Source organism: Gymnoscopelus braueri (genome assembly GCF_963280865.1).
Source record: "Gymnoscopelus braueri genome assembly, chromosome: 12".
Taxonomy (NCBI): Eukaryota; Metazoa; Chordata; class Actinopteri; order Myctophiformes; family Myctophidae; genus Gymnoscopelus; species Gymnoscopelus braueri.
Genome location: NC_137614.1, coordinates 46,231,768 through 46,242,574, shown reverse-complemented (window position 1 = coordinate 46,242,574; position 10,807 = coordinate 46,231,768). Strand labels below are relative to the sequence as shown.

At 41.4% G+C, this 10,807-nt stretch overlaps 1 protein-coding gene across 1 annotated transcript in view; it reads left to right on the top strand.

Moving 5' to 3' along the window:
• Positions 1 to 8,361: 8,361 nt before the first annotated feature.
• zbtb46 (zinc finger and BTB domain containing 46) overlaps positions 8,362 to 10,807 on the top strand; it is a gene marked incomplete at its 3' end in the record, with an annotated part of 93,454 nt that continues 91,008 nt past the window's right edge. Inside the window, exon 1 of the mRNA XM_080444027.1 lies at positions 8,362 to 8,585. The remainder of the gene's footprint in view (positions 8,586 to 10,807) is intronic.

Sequence of the window (10,807 nt, the reverse complement as noted above, 5' to 3'; positions counted from 1 at the left end):
CAGCCCTGTCCGCTGACCCTTTGCCTTCTTTCCCCGGCACAAACACACACATAATTCCCGAAAAAACAAGCATCACCCTGTTTTATTTTTTATTTTTTCAGGACACAAACACACAGTAAACAGTTTCCCCGCATCATGCACTCACGGACACACACGCGCGCACGCGCGCACACACACACACACACACACACACACACACACACACACACACACACACACACACACACACACACACACACACACACACACACACACACACACACACACACACACACACACACACACAGAGAGACTGCACAAGTGAAACATCACTTGTACATTTGACTCTGGGAAGTGCACAATGAGGATTTTTCTGTGATTTTGAACTCTCTGAACTCATCGTATCAGGTGTGTGTGTGTGTGTGTGTGTGTGTGTGTGTGTGTGTGTGTGTGTGTGTGTGTGTGTGTGTGTGTGTGTGTGTGTGTGTGTGCGGCACAAACATACACACAATAATAAAAAAACGAGCATCACCCTGATTTTAGGACAATCACTCACTCGCGCATGCACACACACGCACACACCCACCTACACACACGCACTTACAAACAAACACACATGCGTCATGCGCACACACGCACAGGCACCAAATCTGCATCATCATAAACACAGTCGCCATTGAAGAAAAAAAAAATAGAGAGTGGCAAAAAAGGTGACTAAAACCAACCTACTGTTAAAAATGGCTAAAATAGCCGATCTACAAGCTCACAACACGTGGGGGGGGGGGCACGTTCAAAGTGGGTAATGATTGTATGGTTGCAAGAAAGAATACACATGTCTATAACGTGAGTCATATGGACAGACGTCGTGGATGGAGATGCATTCAAACCAGATTAATCTGCAAACAAAACATTCAGAGGTGGAGAAAAAAATCTGCATAAAAAAGGTGAATTTGAGGTTAATTGCGAACGCTAGGGGGTGGCAGACTGACTGCCATCCCCCATGGGACCCCCAAATGACGCCCACTGTAATACACATGTCCCACTGTCCCTTCCGAATGCCACTCTGTCTCCCCTCTGAGTGGATTGCTTTGATGAGCGCATGTATGGAAGAATACACGCGTGTAAGTGGCCTAATGACTCTTAAGCCCCTCCATAAGGAGCGACAGAGGGAGGGAGGGAGGGAGGGAGGGAGGGGGCCAGACAGAGCAAGGGAGTGGTTTGGGGGCAGCAGTGTTGCCAGATTTTGTGAGAGAAATAAGCAACCAAAAAGTCTATAAAAACAAGCCCCCAAAAGAAGCGACTATTATAGGCCACATGAGCACTTTAAACCTATATATACACATCGGTAATTTGAAAATAGACGATCGACAAGCTCGTTGTGAGCTTGTAGATCTGCTATTTAAAAAGAAAGCTTGGGGGGAAAAAAGTTTAAAATGTGATTTGATTTAACAACACAAATCTGGTACGGCGGGGTTCCCTGGCACAAAATGTTTTCAGATGGGGATACGTGGACAATTACACATTCATTCGGGGAGGTCCTTGACATGAAAAGGTTTGAGAACCACTGGTTTAAACAACATTTTAGGAAGCAACGCCCAAATTAGGAACTGCACTTTATAAACAAGTCCCCCCAAAAAAAAACGCTACTCACAACTACCAATATTTTACAAGCGGCTTTACAGAAAAAACAAGTCCCCAAAGTCGCTTATTAATAAGCAAGACATGGCAACAACACTGGCTGGGGGTCAGGCTTGTCGTGTGGTGGCGGATTGAAAGGGCCACGGCTGGCGTGATGCGGCGCGGCTTTGAGCGAAGCAAAGCAGCTTGTTCCAGCCAGGGATTGTGTTTGCAGACCCTACTCAGTGAGACAGAGAGAGAGTGAAAGAGAGAGAGATCTGTGCCTGAGCACCATTACAGACCTACAGGCTTAATCCATTCAGGCCGGGAACGCATCTGTGTCATTTTAAGATTTCTTTGGCCATTCAAAAAATAGTAGATCTACAAGCTCATAGCGCGGCACAGAGTTCCGCGCTATGAGCTTGTAGATCTTTTTTTTTTAATCATGGAAAATGTATGCAAATCTTTGAATATATATATTTTTTTAAAGCAAACATTTTTAACTCAAATCTTTGCTTCTGGGGGGATTCTACAAATGTCATCTAAATCCTAACAAAAATCCTAAGAAAAAACTTATGTTGCTATAATATCAGTGGTTTTCAAACTTTTTCATGTCAACCCCCAAAATTATATGTGTTTGACTGCGGACCCCCATCTCAAAATATGTTGTTCCAGGGACCCCCAGAAGCAAAGATTTGAGTAAAAAAATCGTTTTAAAAATAAATATATATATTCAAAGATTTGCACACATTTCCAGGATTTTTCAAAAAATAGCAGATCTACAAGCTCGGCCGCGCTATGAGCTTGTAGATCTGCTATTTTTGAAATTTTTTCCTATCGATTAGTCACACTATGGAGACTTGAATTCATGGATATTATTTTAGTTTTTGTCGCATTCCTAAGCCAATAATTTGATGACCGGCAGGAGTTCCGGTAAGAGACACAAATAGTCTCCTTTTTGTCTCCTACGACATAGATGCTTTCCCGGATTGAATGGGTTAATCCACAACATGGCCTGACATCCGCTGTTACCCGGTCCTTGGCAGCCCAGCCACCCAGGCTGATAGAGGCGGGACGACGATACCCCCTGCTGCTGTGTCATGCCACGCATTACTCTCACCACTGTGTCTGCACGGACACACACATTTCACCAGTGGTGGAGGAAAGCAACTAAGTACATTTACTTAAGTACTGTATTTGAGTACAATTTTGAGGTATTTGTACTTTACTTGAGTATTTCCAATTTCCAGTACTTTTACTTCTACTCCACCACATCTCAGAGGCAAATATTGCACTTTTACTCCAACTACATTCATTTGAAAACTTTAGTTTCTAGTTACTTTGTAGATTTTGATTATTATTACTAAACATACATTAAAGGGTCTACACCATGAAAATCACTTTTTTCTTGGTTTTTTGTATTTTTTGGGGTCCCCAGTGTCTCTTGTACCCCAAAAAATGTATTTTTTTTAAATTCAGTCATTCCTTCTCATTTCATGGATTTCCAGAATGGGCGTGTCTGAACAGGCGATCTCAGAATGGAAATGTTTATGATGTCACAAACATTATTGATGGCAAACCCAATGTTAAATGAAAAGTGCCCGAATCGCTCCGAAACTTTTTCTACCCCCCCTAAGTGGGGGTCTACGAACAAATACTTCGGGCTCGGATTTTGGCTACGCCCCCCGGAAGTGGGTGAAACAGGCACCTCAAACACTTGGTGGAATTGTTCAAAAATTTTCAAAGTGTTTTTTTTTCGATTTTGTATTTTTCTTAGATGCTTCTTTTTATGCAGAATTTTTCCATTCTTTTTTTATATATATATAATTTGTTTTAATATTTTTTTTTATTAACAGACAGAATTGCTCAGTAGCCCCCCCCTGCCCAAGAGGACGTTTTGGTATTGCAGCTGAAAGTGCTGTATAAGCCAGAAACCCAAAACTTGGGATGAGTATATCTGAGTGATGATTTAGGCTCAAACCTTTTGAAAAAGGTTTGAGGGACATACACCATATGATATTAAATATCAAATATTTTTTTTTAATTCATGGTGTAGCTCCTTTAACCACTTCAGTCCTATTTGTTTCGACAGTTTGAAAATAGCCGATCTACAAGCTCACAATGTGTCGCGATGCAACGTATTGTGAGCTTGTAGATCTGCTATTTTCAAAAGATTTTTAGACATTTGAAAACTTCAAATGGAACATTCTGCATAATGAGTACTTTCTATTTTGGTACTTTAAGTACATTTTGATGCCAATACTTTTGTACTCAAGTACACTTTGAATTCCGGACAGTGGCGTAGCCAGAACGCTAGCGTAGGCTGGGCCTAGGCAGGAGTGGGTGGGCACGCATGCACGCGCGCGTGAAAATCTACGCTTTTTGGGTACATTTTTTGCAGGTTTGTGGCGGATTTCTGATACACTGTTATCAAAATGGCTAAATATGATATAAAAAAAATTAAAAAGAAATTCTTCTGGGTGGGCAGAAAAACCAAATGGGTGGGCCCAGGCCTACCTATGCCCACCCGTGGCTACGCCCCTGATTCCGGACTTTTACTTGTAACAGAGTATTTCTATATTGCAGTATTGATACTTTTACTTAAGCAAAAAAAAATGGTACTTTTTCCACCACTGCATTTCACAATACTTTTACACGCACTCACGTCAAGCACGTCAACACCTCTCACTATGCCATGTCATGCTCCTCTTCATCGTAAAAACCTTTCATACTTCCCCGAACCAACCAACACATATCCCTCGTCTCGTCATAACAGAACTTGCTTCTGAATAAACCACGTCATGTCTAGTTCCTCATTACGATAAACATGCATGTGACCACTGACCACTGACCACACATAAAAAAGAACATGCACACGCACCTATTGTCTTGTCTTTCTCAGGTTCAAGCTAATTTACCAGTGGTGTGAAAGAAGAAATACTCTGCGATTTACACTCACAAAGGTGCCTGTTTCTATTTTTAATCACATTCACACGCACAAAGACAGTATATACAGTATATCAGCAAGTATGAAAAATGCTACACCACACTGCAATATACAACAACAGAACATGTTCCATTGTAGTGTATGATGGTCTTATACACAGTAAAAATAATTTAACCATCTATAAGCAACCCTATTCATAGTTGACCGGATTCCCAATGGCTCTATACTCCTTTTTTACGCTCTATAGTACACTAAATATCTTTAATTGCCCCAGAATAGGAATACAAGGGTTCAAGTGTAACTCTGAGATTGTACCAAATGGATCTGTAAGGGTCCATTTGGTTCCATTTGTACAATGGAACCAAATATCTTTGAGGAAAATAGCCCCAGGGCCCTATTTTCTAGCCTGGGATCCAGCCTGCTTCGCTACGTTCGGCGGACTTTTTTTTCTCTCTTCGCTTCTCAGTCTGGAAAGCCTCCCATTGGGAGGTTTTGCAGAACTACACTGGAACTACATATGTTACGTTGGGCAACGTCGTTGCTGATTGGATGTTGTTCAAACGAATGACGAATCACAACGATCACACTGTTTTTTTGGTCCCGCCCCGCACCACAGACCAATCAGAAGCCCCAGGTTCGATTCGAAGCTTTTGGCATGTCCCGCCTCTCTTGGAGATAGGAGGCTTTCCAGACTGAGAAGCGAAGAGAGAAAAAAAAGTCCGCCGAACGTAGCAAAGCAGGCTGGATCCCAGGCTACATATTTTCGCCAGCGCCTTACCCATTATCCATAAACTTATTTGCCATTTTTTTTTACTATTTTTAAAAACATTTTCAAGTTGTTCAAATAAGCAATCTACAAGCTCACAACGTGTCGATGACGTATTGTAGATCGGCTAGTTGAACTAATTGAAAATGTTTTTAAAAATAGTAAAACATGGCAAAGAAGTTTAGGCATAATGGGTAAGGCACCGGCAAAAATATGGCCCATATAACGTTGAGGATTTTACTGTGTACTCAGTGTTTTCATTGCAGGTGACAACAAACAATTCAGATATCACCCACCGAATACCTCGATGATCGATAAACATGATGATATTTTGTGGATAGCTATTGAGGCTTTCAGAAGATTATGTACACACAATGTCAATTGTGAGAAACAGGTGGAGGCGTTCATTGTTGATTTCACTCCGCTAACAATCGAATAACTTGCAAACTATGCAAATTATTAGCAGTCTAATACGTTCAGAAAATGTAATGACCTTACGTTGCCTTCACCTGGTCCCTATATTCTGGGGAGAACATTCTGTGAAAATAGCAGGTTTATGTGTTTTGAGCTTTTAGATTGCCTATTTTCGGCAAAGAGATTTTGATGAATTGAATACACAGGGCCACAATGGAAACAAGCCTTTGTGTATATCCTTTTAGCCTCATTGTATAATCGTAGCACTTGTACTATTTGCAAACTGTTAATAAAGTATCCAATCAATCAATCAATCAATCAATCAATATAGGCCTAGACGTTAAAAAAACAAAAGAAAGAGGAGGGGACCAAGAATAGACTCCTGGGGGACCCTGGTCAACTAAGTACATAGGATTTAAGCAGTTAAGTCCAGGAAAAGACAACTTTTAGCTACATCATAATATTATGATAATCTAAATCTCAGATGATATTTAGGCTCATATCACGATATTGATATACTGTAGTGCCTCAGCTTTACTGACGTGTGTGTGTGTGTGTGTGTGTGTGTGTGTGTGTGTGTGTGTGTGTGTGTGTGTGTGTGTGTGTGTGTGTGTGTGTGTGTGTGTGTGGGGGTGGGGGGGGGGGCAGTCAATCTAGCGCAGTAGTAGTCCCTGGGGGACACCGTGGTTCGGTTAAGGGGGACTCTGGCTCCCCAATCCCCCCCCCCCCCCCCCCACACACACACACACCACACTCTCCACCCAAACACAACTGACCTGACAGATTTACATACTCACTTAGAATATAAGTGTGTAAATCTATTGGGTGTATTACAACAAAAACTGATATATGAACCCAGGAGTGGTGTCAGCATTGTATGAGACACATCTCTCTCTCTCTCTCTCTCTCTCTCTCTCTCTCTCTCTCTCTCTCTCTCTCTCTCTCTCTCTCATTGGAGAAAGAATTGAGAAACAAAAAATTTCCAAAGGAGAAAAAAAAAAATCCTGTTGATCAATCATGTGCGGAGGAGGAGAGGTGAGGTAACACTATAACACTATGATGGAATTACCCGTGACTTTTGACAAAAGTCACTGTGTGCAACAGATCATAACATAGTTTACAACGGTGTTTTCCAAATGCACTACTGTGTCAATATTCCCTTCATGTGATTGATTGGTGTTTTCTTGTCTTACCACAAGAGGGTGTGTGGTGCACTAAGTCCCTGCTCGTTACATAGACCTATGGCAACACAGCCCAGAAGTCATCATGACTGTCTGAGACCCTCACAGCTCTATACATTCAAATAAGCAGTGGTGTAAAGTAATTAAGTACATTTACTCAAGTATTGTACTGCACTGTACAATTTTGAGGTATTTTTTACTTTACTTGAGTATTTCCAGTTTTCAGTACTTTTACTTCTACTCCACTACATCTTAGAGTCAAGTATTGTACTTTTACACCACTACATTTATTTGAAAACTTTAGTTACTAGTTACTTTTCAGATATAAATTATGATATTATGAAACATACATTAACCACTTTAGCCCTATTTTATACATCTACAAGTCACATCACGATGCGTTGTGAGCTTGTAGATCTGCTATCTTCAAACATGTTTGTACTTTTACTTTTGGTACTTAAAGTATATTTTGATGCCAATACTTTTGTACTTTTACTCAAGTAACATTTTGAACACAGGCCTTTTACTTGTAACAGAGTATTTCTACATTGCAGTATTGATACTTTTACTTGCATGCAAGCACTTTTTCCACCACTGCAAATAAGTTCATGTTTAGATTGTTATTAGGATAATTGCATTTAGCTATGAACTCATAAGACTCTTATAGCAGCCACCACAAACCCTCTGTTTTGAATCTGTCCATATCTTCATGTTGTCACTGACAGCTCTAACTATAACTGCAGAATTTGTATTTGCATAAATCAGTGGTTCTCAAAAAGTGGGGTCCGGAGACCTCCAGGGGTCCCTTGAAGGGCCTCCCAGGGGGTGAAACATTTAAAAATGTTTAACACAAATCTACTCTTCTGGGAAATCTTTTCAGATGGGGGGTGTCTGCGGCCAAACACATATCCCATTCCTTGGTATGAAAATGTTTGAGAACCACTGGCATAAATTATAGTTGTAGTAGCAATAATAATATTATTATTAATAATAATAATAATAAATTACAATTTGTATTCCAGCCTTTCCCCCGAGTCATTCTGCAAAAATCACTAATAATAAGTGTGCCTCAAAAATAATAATGACAGAATGTGATTGAGTGTCAGTGATAAGGAGACTGTCTGTCGCAGATGGATCCGCGTGTGCGTTCCTGTTGCCTCATTTCCTGACTCTGCCCAGAGAGAGAGAGAGAGAGAGAGAGAGAGAGAGAGAGAGAGAGAGAGAGAGAGAGAGAGAGAGAGAGAGAGAGAGCGAGCGCAGAGGAGATACGGGGACACAGCGCTCTGAAGGAGGAGGTGGGAGAGAGAGAGAGAGAGAGAGAGAGAGAGAGAGAGAGAGAGAGAGAGAGAGACTGAAGGGGGAGGCTGGTTCCTGATACCAAGACACGGAAAGGGAGGGGAGGGAGGGAGAGCGAGCAAAAAAAAAAGAAGAGAAGCAGCCTGGCGGAGATACGCGAGGAGAGGAGAGTGTGGGAGAGAGAAAACAGGGGGAATATATAACACTTAACAAGAGAGAGAGAAAAAAGGCGTTAGAAGATCGGGGAAGAGAATTCACATACTACATCCCCCCTTTTCCTTGTCCTTTCCTTCCCCTCTCTCTCTCTCTCTCACGCTGTCACACAGCACAGACAGGAGTCCTATAGAAGGAACCGTCACACCAACAGAACCCCATGGGGTAACAGGTATGTCTCACTTCCGTTCGTTCTCTCTTAACATTACATCCCCGTATTCTCTGCTCACAGCTGTATTTATATGATCCTCATAATGCGTGTGGAAATGCTGTCATAATGTCGGTGTCTTTATTATAATTATAAGCGACGGTCATGTGTCAACAATTAGTTTTCTTATTCACGTATGGAAGGAGCCTGTCTGTTGGAGGAGCCTGTTGGTTAGTTCGTATATTTAGACGCACAGGTTGGATAAACGCGAAACAATGAAACTACAAGCGTACTCTTTTAGCCGTTATTATATCCCTTTACGGGGCCGTATGTCTTGTATTTATTGCATATATTCATGAGACAAGTGTATATATTTTTGACAGCTTATTATGCCCCCCCGAGCGACTGACTGTCTGTAAAAGTCCGCCGCCTACCTGAGTCTAGTATGATGTGATACGTGACGGTGTGACGGGCATTTCTCTGTCTTGGACATGCTGTCATTTATTTGTCTGTTTTTTTTGTTATAATTCAAGTGGTTTTGTGCAATAATTATCAGCTCGGGGTTTATTATTATGAAATAGCTCCCCCGTTAAGGCTATCGTAGCGTTATTATTGGATATAATAAACACGTCAGGTAGCCTCTTCTCTTCTCTCTCTCTAGACTATTATGTTCGATTTCACCCTGTCTGGACTGTGTGGGGGTCTCGGCTATAGCCTTTGGATCAAGAAGACTATCATATAATATGTATTTTTTAGTGTTTTATCGAGTCTGACTTTTACTTCATAGATATGCAGTGGTGGAAAAAGTACTCAAATTCTTTACTTAAGTAAAAGTACCAATACTGCAAAATAAAAATACTCTGTTACAAGTAAAAGTCCAGAATTAAAAATTTACTTGAGTAAAAGTACAAAAGTATTGGCATCAAAATGTACTTAAAATACCAAAAGTAAAAGTACTAAAATGTTTGAAAATAGCAGATCTACAAGCTCACAACGCGTCGCTTCGCGACGCGTTGTGAGCTTGTAGATCGGCTAATTTCAAATAGCCTAGGTATAAAACAGGGCTAAAGTGGTTAATGTATGTTTCATAATATAATCATTTATATCTGAAAAGTAACTAGTAACTAATGTTCTCAAATAATTGTAGTGCAGTTAAAGTACAATATTTGCCTCTGAGATGTAGTGGAGTAGAAGTAAAAGTATTGGAAATTGGAAATACTCAAGTAAAGTACAAATACCTCAAAATTGTACTTAAGTAAATGTACTTAGTTACTTTCCACCACTGTAGATATGCAAATGTCAAAATCGATCAAAAATACATCTATTATAGTGTTGATCCACGATTCCACGGCTAGAGTCTCGCTCTGTTGAATCACGCGTGAATCCAGGGTGAAATCCTGAAAGTTTAGTGACTTATAGTGAATTATAAACCGTATTGCTGGGGCGATTCAGCGGCTCTTCCGTTGGAAGCATTGATGATGCTGATGCCCTGTTGCCTCCGCTGCTCGCTGCTTCCCCCGTCAGGGACTCGACCCTGTGGCAGGGGGGGGGTTTATCTGAGAATGAATATGAAAGCCCCCTGCTTCACCTCCTCCCCTCGGTTAACCTCCAAAAGGGGGATTTCTCCAGCTGGAATTTTTTTTTTTTTGCTGCGTCAACACCCACCCCTAGAGTACCAGACAGACAAGATGAGAGAGAGAGAGACAAGAAGGAGAGCTATCATGGGGGGGATTTTGTTTTCAGACATGGTGCTCTTCTTGGGTGATTTTTGGGGTAATTGTTTGTTGAGGCATTTGAACAGCTGATAATCATCTCTGCTGATTATTCCCCTTAGTACTGCTTTTCTTGTCTCTCTGTATGGCTGGCTGCCTGCTGCGCGGATGGGAGACTTTCAAAGTGTGGCGTCAAGTGTTTTCGCTTTTTTTGAGAGGCTTGGAAACGTGATGCGTTTCGCTGAGCGTCTCTTTCTCTATTCTGTGTGTTATTATATGGATGTGTCTACTGTCTGCGTGTGTGTGTGTGTGTGTGCGTGTGTGCGGTGTGCCCCCTCACACTGGTCAGTTCCGTCTTCCTCCATTTTCTTAAGGGGAACAACCCCACTTTTATTGACGCTCTCTCTCTCTCTCTCGCTCTCTCTCTCTCTCTCTCTCTCTCTCTCTCTCTCTCTGTGTGTGTGTGTGTGTGTGTGTGTGTGTGCATGAGCTCACAGTGGCCTAGCCCTCGATCATTATAGCTCTATATGCGTG